Here is an 8,649-nt window from a genome sequence, read left to right as displayed (position 1 = left end):
AAGAGAAAGGATTTTGAAATAGGCAACAAAGTTGGTAGGTTAGGTTTTAAAGGTTGTAAAGTAGTCTACATAGGTGGAGATGTTAAAGGTGTTTCATAAGGACAAAAATTTTTTCTAGGTACATTGAATATAAAAGATTCCATTTGTTTGGATAATTTATAGGCTTGGGTTAATGTTTTAGGATAGAACATTCTTAATGGTCTAAATATATCTGGATTTATGTTACTGATGAATATATTAAATGCATGCTCATTTGACATCTGAATCACTTTTAACAAGTTTTCAAACTTATCATAATACTCCTTTATAGTACCATTCTACTTTAAACTAACTAACTCAAACATGGGGTCAGAGAATTCATTTTCATCAAACCAATTTCTAATCTCAGAAATATATTGATGTTAGGAAACCTTAGAAAGTTTACATTTATTCTTCATGTAAAATTAATGCTATTGCAATGCCCTATATTTAAGATACATCATTACAATTCTAGTTTTAACATCTTCTCTCATCTAATCAGCTCTAAAACATTACCCAATCTTATGTAGCCACATTCTTAAATCCTTCCCATCAAAATGTGGACACTCAACCTTAGAGTATTTGGTTTGAGCTCTTACTGAAATAGGAAGATCAAGTTGGGACAGAACAGTTTTCATGTAGCTAACCTCGATTCCTCCTTTTTGTTTGGCCATAGTCTTAGTATGTTTGGACAACCTATCAAACCTTGAAGCCCAATAATCAAACATTTTCTTTAATTTGTTCCCTATCTTTTCCAATCTTGCATGCAATCCTAACTGTAGGTAATTTCTCAACTGTGACATCATGTTACTCATCCTGGCATCCATATTTTCTAACTCCTTTTGCAATTGACCCAACTTGGTTGTAGTTTCATTCGCCATCATAGAATCGTTAGCTCTAATACCAAATGGTATAGTCAAGGAATGATTAAGGATGAAAGAATAGAGAATGTTTAGAAAGAAGAAAAAAGATAAAGAAAAGTTTGTTTTTCATTGAATAATTGTAATGCCTATTAAATCATTGCCATTCTTCTTAAAATCCTCTAACAACAGTGACTCACATAATCTCCTGCTCTAAAATAGAATTTATGATGAATCGACTAAACCAACTTTGAAATAATAAAACTCCTAGACTAGCTACTAAGGCTACTAAATGGGCCTATAACATTTTAATTCCTTTGGAAACTATTTAAAGAGACAATGTAGAGAACAAATTATCAACTATAATGAATGTACTAAAAGGAAATATTCCTGTCTCGTGGAAAGGAACGAAGCAAAAACATCTTTGGTGGGAGTATATTGCTTCTAAAGAAGTTCAAGGTATAGAGTGAAATGTTTTTTACTTTTCTTCTCCAATATTTTTAGGTTTGTAAAAGATTTGAGTTTATGCCTACTAAATATAAAGAGCTTCCTTCAATGGATTGAATTTTGGAGGATATAGTTTATTTATTGTTGATGATAGTTTATAGTACTTATGAAAAGAGATTTTATTAGTGTCTCTTAAGTTTGAAAACATGAAATGTTCAATATATGATGTAAAAAATGAGAGCACATTAAGGAATAACCTTGAAGAGAGTGACAGTTTAAGTCTCCGATTTAAGCTTTCAAGTAATATTTTAGAGGAATTTTCTTTAGCTGATGGAAGAGTTATCTTAGAGTTCCCATGTCAAAAGTTCGATAAAGATAACAAGAGGATCGAGCTAGAAACTGACATGGGATCAATAACTGAATGAGATAACCTAGAGAAACCCTTAAGAAATTAAAGCTAAAACCCTACTACTTAGGGAGTATTAATCCTTTACTTTTAGAAAAATTAGATTACTATTCAGCTCATAAGATAATTAAAGAAACTAAAAATAGAAGAACATTACAAAAGAACCAGAGAAAAATGGATGTTTCAAGACTTTCCACTAAACCTCACCTGATAAAATCAATTAATTTTAATCTATAAGAAGAAGATGAACTTTTGATTAGTAAATGTTAATACGTAAATTAAAAAAGCAGACTCCTAAGCCTCTTTTTGCTTTGAATTCAATTAAGGAAAGACAAACAAGGAAAATGTTATAGCAAATCAATAACTACCCTTAATAGAGAACTTGGATTCTATATGTTTTTATGGATGCTAAAGCTATCTTTTTAGAAAGGTTAAGGTTGCTAAAAATCATATCCTATTAAGGATAGGCAATGAAAGTGAAAACACTGAATTTATTCTACTCCATTCCTAATATAAGTACTTAACTCATCTTTACCAATTGGAGAAGTTCTCCCTAAGGTTACAAATAATGAAAGGAATGCAACCCCATAATCTCTCTTTGCTCCTACAATGTTATTCAAAGATGAGAATTTAGATAGCTTTCCCTAAAGATTAGAGAAAAAAATCCAACTTGCACAGTATTTGGTTTAGAAGAGGTAGATTTCTTTATGTTCCTTAAATTCAAATAAGAAAGAGCACAGGGAAAATTGATTGCTACTTTTAATAATGATTACAAGTGCACAGATCATAATCAAGTAATATAGTGAGTGAATAAAGTATCATTCCCACGAGGATTATAGAATTGGAATTGTTGGGTAGAAATCAAGTACCAAAGGTGATAAGCTACACACCCTCTATCTAAACTAATGGAAATATTGGTTTGATTTGATTACAAATAAAGAAAGAACAAAATAAAGATTGTGTAGGCCTAGATCTACTTATCCAACTATCACTTGGTAATATTAGAGTTGGTTGAATACATTAAAGAGCATAGAAGAAAGATTTGAACAAGATTGCATTAAACTAAAAGTTTAGAAAGAAAAAAAGAATGATTGCCAAAACTTAAGAACAATAAAACCACTTCAAAATCGAAACTAATAAAGAAAGAATGCTTAAAGAAAACTAGGTCTTGAATAAAAAAAATGCTTGTATTAAGAAAAAAATTTAAGAAAAACATCTTAGTTATGGCTAATCTATCACGTTAGCCAAACTATAAAAAGAAAACTAAGAAACTAAAGAAAAAAAAAAAGAAAATATGTGAAGAATGGGATTGTGTGAGATGTGTTGAATACAAGAGAGAGCCTCCCTATTTATAATAGTAGGTTAGACTATGAGAGGATTGGGATTACAAGAGTTTATTTCCTATCTAAACTCTAATAGATAAAAGCTATCTTAATCTTCAAGTGGTTGGCCGATCATGGAGTCTTAAATCTTGGAAAGTCTTGGCCAAATAGGTCTTTCTTCAAATATAAGTCTTCAATTTCCAAAAACATATAAGAGTCCTCTTGTAAATAGGATAACTGAATATATGTAGGAGTTTGAGTGCCATTAGGATTCCTTACTCCAATGAATTTAAGAGTCTTAACATTATTCAAATTCAATTATTATTCATTCTTGCATGGTTGAATATGAAAATGATTAGGCTTATCCAACATGAATTTGCATGAAAATCATGTCCAAGTACATAAAACCTAAAGGTTAAGAAAACACACATTAAAGGTACCAAATTCATTCAAATTTCAAAAATTTTTAGCTAACAAACTTGTAAATCACTATATATTTTAGTGCTATCACACCCCACACTTAGCTTTTTGCTTTTCCTTAAACAAAAACTCTCAGATTAACTATAATAAAGATCAAAACAAATGCACAAAAAGTCAAAATTACACAAATCATCAATCATGTACTATAGCTTAATACAAAGATAGTTATATAATAGTTAACAAGAAACTCTTTCAAAAGTAAGCTTTCAATTTCGTACAACTTTTATATAAGTGAAGTTAATCTATCTTTAATCTATACATACAATCTAAGCAAAAAGAATGCAAAATATACCATTACATATCAATTTAAAGATAGAAAATACTTTATATGTTTACTTGTCTCATTCCCTTCCCATTAATGTTAGACTTGCATACTTGACTTAGGATCAAAAGGTTGTTTAGGCTTGTAATGTAAGGCTTCAGTCAAGGTATGAAAAAGGAAAATTTAGGCTTAAAGCTCTTTACTTACTTTCTTGATTTCTTGGACTTTTGATTTGAATTGAAAACTTGAAAGCTTTTCAAGACTTTGAGGCTTCTTTTTTTTGGCATTTTTTTTCACATTGCCATTTTCAGCTTTAGCTATTTTGGCTTTTATTTTTCTCTTTCTTTTGCCAAGCTTTTCCTTCTTTTTACTTTTTTGTGCCTCTCTTCTTCCTAAATATGAAAATTTGTTCCCTTAAATTGTTCAAATATGCATTGGGTTGGGTAAAAATAATGAAAATGGATAATTTCAAAGAAAAGGCTTGGGCTTATTAATGTGGCTAAATAAAATAAAGAAAATGATATATATATATATATGAATGAAAGCTTAAAATAAAGGTACTAGGGATGTTTATTAAATGTGGGCTTGAAAAGCTCAAATTGTCCAAAGAATGCCTAAATCATCTCTTGGATCAAGTATAGTCTAGAATTTTGCCCCATAGGTTAAGTAGGTAAATTTTAAAATTCTACTCATGCCTTAAATCTTTATGCAACTTTATACTTACATGTCTTTCCACAAAAATTGATGCATATCAAAATTTAAGATTAAATGCACATGACATGACAATTAACAATTCAATAAAGAGCATACTTAAGATTTCATTTCATAGTTTCACTACATTCATACTTATCTTTAAGATTATACATATGTCACTTATGAATACTTGTGAAAGATCAACTAAGATTGCAACATAATTATTGAAGGCATATCAACTTAGTTTGAAAACAAAGATTTTAGGATAACCTTTTGAAAAATATTTTTAGCACGAGATTTCCCTCCTCCACACTGAAATTGCACATTATTTCTATTGAGACAAGTAAAAAGTTTTAGGTAAAGGAAAACTCCCCTATCTTTGTCTCTTGAGGTTTAATGGTTTGGCCTATTTTATTCATCCTTACTCCATCCTTATTCCTAAAACAAACAAAACAAACAACCAAGATCAAAACATATATGTTCTAACAAAATCAAGAAAATGTAAACTCAATAAAAAAATGTAAAACTTGGATTGCCTCCCAAGTAGCTCTAGTTTTGGTCAACTTGACCATTCCTAAAAAATCTAAGACTACTCCTTCTTCTTAAGGGAAATTTTCTCATGCTGTTTTCTTCTTGCTAGAATTACATAAATAGAACTGGTCTTTGTGTTTTTTTTTTTTTTCTAATAGGTATTACATGAATATATTGCATTGTTGGAATTAGGCTTGCTCTTGGAATAATTGAAGTTAGACTTGTAGGCTCCCTATGACTTGTTTGTTTCCTCACTTCTAAGCTAGATACTTCTTGTACAACTTTTTCCTCTCTAAGAATACCTTGCCCACTAGTCTTAAAAATTATTATTTTATCTTTGAATCTTTGGGACCCTAAAGTTCTAAACATCTATTAAAGGTCTTAAGGTCATTAAAAAAGGTCTACCTAGCAAAAAAGTACTCTCATTATCAACCATATCTAGAACTAAAAAATCAACTGAGAATGTAAATTTACCAACTTTCACCAAGACATTTTCCAAGATTCCTTAAGGTTGCTTTATAGATCAATTAGCAAACCTAAAGCTAAAAGTTAGAGATTTCAATGCCCCTACTTGAAGTAACACAAAAATGTTCATTGGCATTAAATTGATACTTGATCCTAGATCACATAAAGCCTCATTAAAAAATAAAGAACCAATTGAACATGGAATACAAAAACTACTTGATCATTTAACTTGGTCATCATAAAAGTTGGCTTTTTTCAACTCCTTTAATAGCTTTTTCTATTTGGGCTTTGAGGTTGATTGGGTTATGATATCATTAAAATATATAAAAATTTTACATGTCAAAATGGTGTTAAAAATTAAAATTTTGAATGACATTTGGTGCTTTTCATATTATTTTCATTGTTTTAGGTTTTTCAAGTTTAAAAGGCTCATTTTCATGCAAGCCATGCATGTAACCATGCAAAGCTCACAATAGGCCCAACCATGCAAGATTAATGCCACCTACCATTAGTCCATATTCAAGTAATTACAAACTCATTTGGATTCCTTACATTCAACCAAGATGCTTCCCTTGTTTAGCCATGAAAAGATCGACTTGCACAAGGATTCTTGGAAAATTGACTATGCAAAAGAGAAGGAAAGTTTGCAAGAATTTCGATTCTCAAATCTCAATCCATTTGGCCAATAGTAGATTGAAGTTCATCATGAGACTTGAATTAGCCTTGAACAATTTTACTTTGAAGAAAACTTTATCTCTTCACAAGATGGATAAAATTCAAGTTCTAGCTCTTAAATCCTATCCTAATCAAACCTCAAGGAAACAATTTATCAATATTACATCAAGATAACATAAAGGGCCAAGATTGCTCCACCAAGACCCTATTTGGCCAAGACTATCTAAGAGAGAAAGTTTCATGCAGCCATACCTCTTTGGAAGATAAAGATTAAGCCTATCCTAAGGCATTTGAATTTAAATCAATCACTTGTAATCTTCCTTCCCCTTTGTCTAATCCCACTCTATAAATAGGGAGGTTATTCCCCTTATTCAATCATTCTATTTCTGACTTCTCTTTTTTCTTTTAGTTTCTAAGTTTTTTTAGTTTTTTATTTCTTTTAGTTAGGTTGTTGGCTTAGGTGACAAATTTGACAATAACTAAGCCCTTGTTCTTTAAATCTTTTCAAGAAGTATTTTCAGTCAAAGATCTTTTTACTTGTTTTTAAAGTCTGCAATTCTTGTTTCTTTTTTTTTTTAAATGTTCTTTAGTTTTCTTTCATGTAAGCTTTATTCTAAGATCCCTTTAAGAATTCGACAACCTTTACTTTATTGTTTTACAATCTTTTAATTATTATTTTATTTAGTCTTTGACAACAATCTTTTACTTCCTAAGTGATAATTGATAAAGTCAAGATCCCTACCAACACATTGCTTTTAATCTTTATTTAAACCCTGTAACCCTAAAACCCTAAATATCATTTGTTTAGATATAAGATCTCAACCTTTCGCCTTTGGTAACTATAAGCAACCCAACATTATTTTCTATAATCCCTGAGGAGATGACACTTGGAATACTCCATTTTATTACTTGATCTATGCACTTCCAGGCTCTATACAAAAAGAAACAATTAGGTTACTTCCATTGTTCTTCTAACCATGGACATTCTTAAAATTAACTTCACTCTTTTACTTTCTTAACATTTTTCTTGCTCTTCTAAATTAGGATCCAAACTTTTTAAAATGGCCTTTCCAATGTATAATAACTCTCCATCTTCTTTGTCAACTTCTCTCTCTTCCTCTTGATCTTCTTGTGGTTATCTTTTTTAGGGGTCTTCTTTTTACCTATCCTCTTTAGGTTATCTTCCACATACTCCTCTTCTTGAGTTCTCACAAAGCTAGGCAAGTTCACCATTACTAGTTTTTCCATTAAGTCACTTTCATCCAAAAAATAAATTTCTTCTCCATTAGAGAATATTGCAATGTACATTTGTTTTCTATGCTTTTTGGGGTTAGACTCTATGTTACATGGCAAGGATCTTATAGGTTAATTTGCTAAGGCATTTATTTGTTAGCCTATTTGGAATTCTAGATTCTTTATGGAGGCTGCTTGGCTTTGGATGGTGGTGTTTTAGGCCTACAACATTTGTGAGAACAACTCTTCAAGGTTGGGTTTCTTCTCTTATAGAGGATTGTGGGTTGGTTGGTTTTGGCAGAAATAGACTTGATGGTTGTTATGGTGGCCATTTCGATTATGGTTTCAAGGAAAATTAAGATGATTTTTCTAGCTTGGATTGTAGGTCTTGCTGTAAGGGTTATAATGCATTTTCATTTGATTTAAAAAATGACTATTTTTATCCTAAATTGACATTTATCAGAAGAGTGTGGATCTTTACAAATTTCACATGTCATGAATGGGCTTTGAATTGCTTGGATAGAGGCAACAGGTGATTGGGTTCCTAGGGCTTCTATTTTCTTAGTTAAAGTGGCAGGTTGAGATGTAATAGAAGTCAAGGCGTTTAATTCAAACACATCAGATACTTTCATATGCAACCTCCTCTCATTTCCCCAATGGTATTTATTGGTTGCCATTTTTTTAATTCTCTCGTGAGTTTCTTCCATTGACTTGCTCATGGTGGCACTTTTAGCTGATGAATCAATGCTGGTTCTTCTTGAATGAGCTAGCCATTGTAGAAATTCTAGACTTGCAACCATTGTAGAAGACCATGATGCAAGCATTTGCATAGCATTTTGTTCTACCTCTCCCAAGCATCGTACAAGGTTTCACCATCATATTGCTAAAAAATGGTGACTTCATTGCTCATTATTGCGACCTTTGCTAGTGGGAAGAAATTGGTAAGAAATTTTTGAACTAGATCATCCCACAATGTGATGGAGCCCAAAGGTAATGAAGATAGCTAACTCTTAGCCTTATACCTGATAGAAAATGGTAACAATATTAGTCTAATTACATCATCTGAAACCCTATTGTACTTAAAGTGTCACATAATTCCAAAAAAAATAGAAAGATGAAGGTTAGGGTCATATCTGGGTAATCCTCCAAACTATACAGAAGTTTGGATCATTTGAATAATCGAAGGCTTAATCTCAAAATTGTTTGCCTAAATAGCTGGCCTTCTTTATAGATGGTTGAAATCCATTAGTATTAGGA

General features: G+C 31.1%; 1 non-coding gene across 1 annotated transcript; it reads left to right on the top strand.

Annotated features, from left to right (window-relative positions):
• The first annotated feature begins 8,198 nt into the window (after positions 1-8,198).
• Positions 8,199-8,305, top strand: LOC149519723 (small nucleolar RNA R71). Its single transcript, XR_016341153.1, has one exon. It is a non-coding gene; the product is annotated as a small nucleolar RNA R71 (small nucleolar RNA).
• The last annotated feature ends 344 nt before the right edge of the window (positions 8,306-8,649 follow it).

The sequence above is a fragment of the Durio zibethinus genome, chromosome 3, assembly GCF_047325235.1.
Source record: "Durio zibethinus cultivar Kanyao isolate XHJ-2024 chromosome 3, ASM4732523v1, whole genome shotgun sequence".
Lineage (NCBI taxonomy): Eukaryota > Viridiplantae > Streptophyta > Magnoliopsida > Malvales > Malvaceae > Durio > Durio zibethinus.
This window is presented reverse-complemented; position numbering and strand designations above follow the sequence as displayed.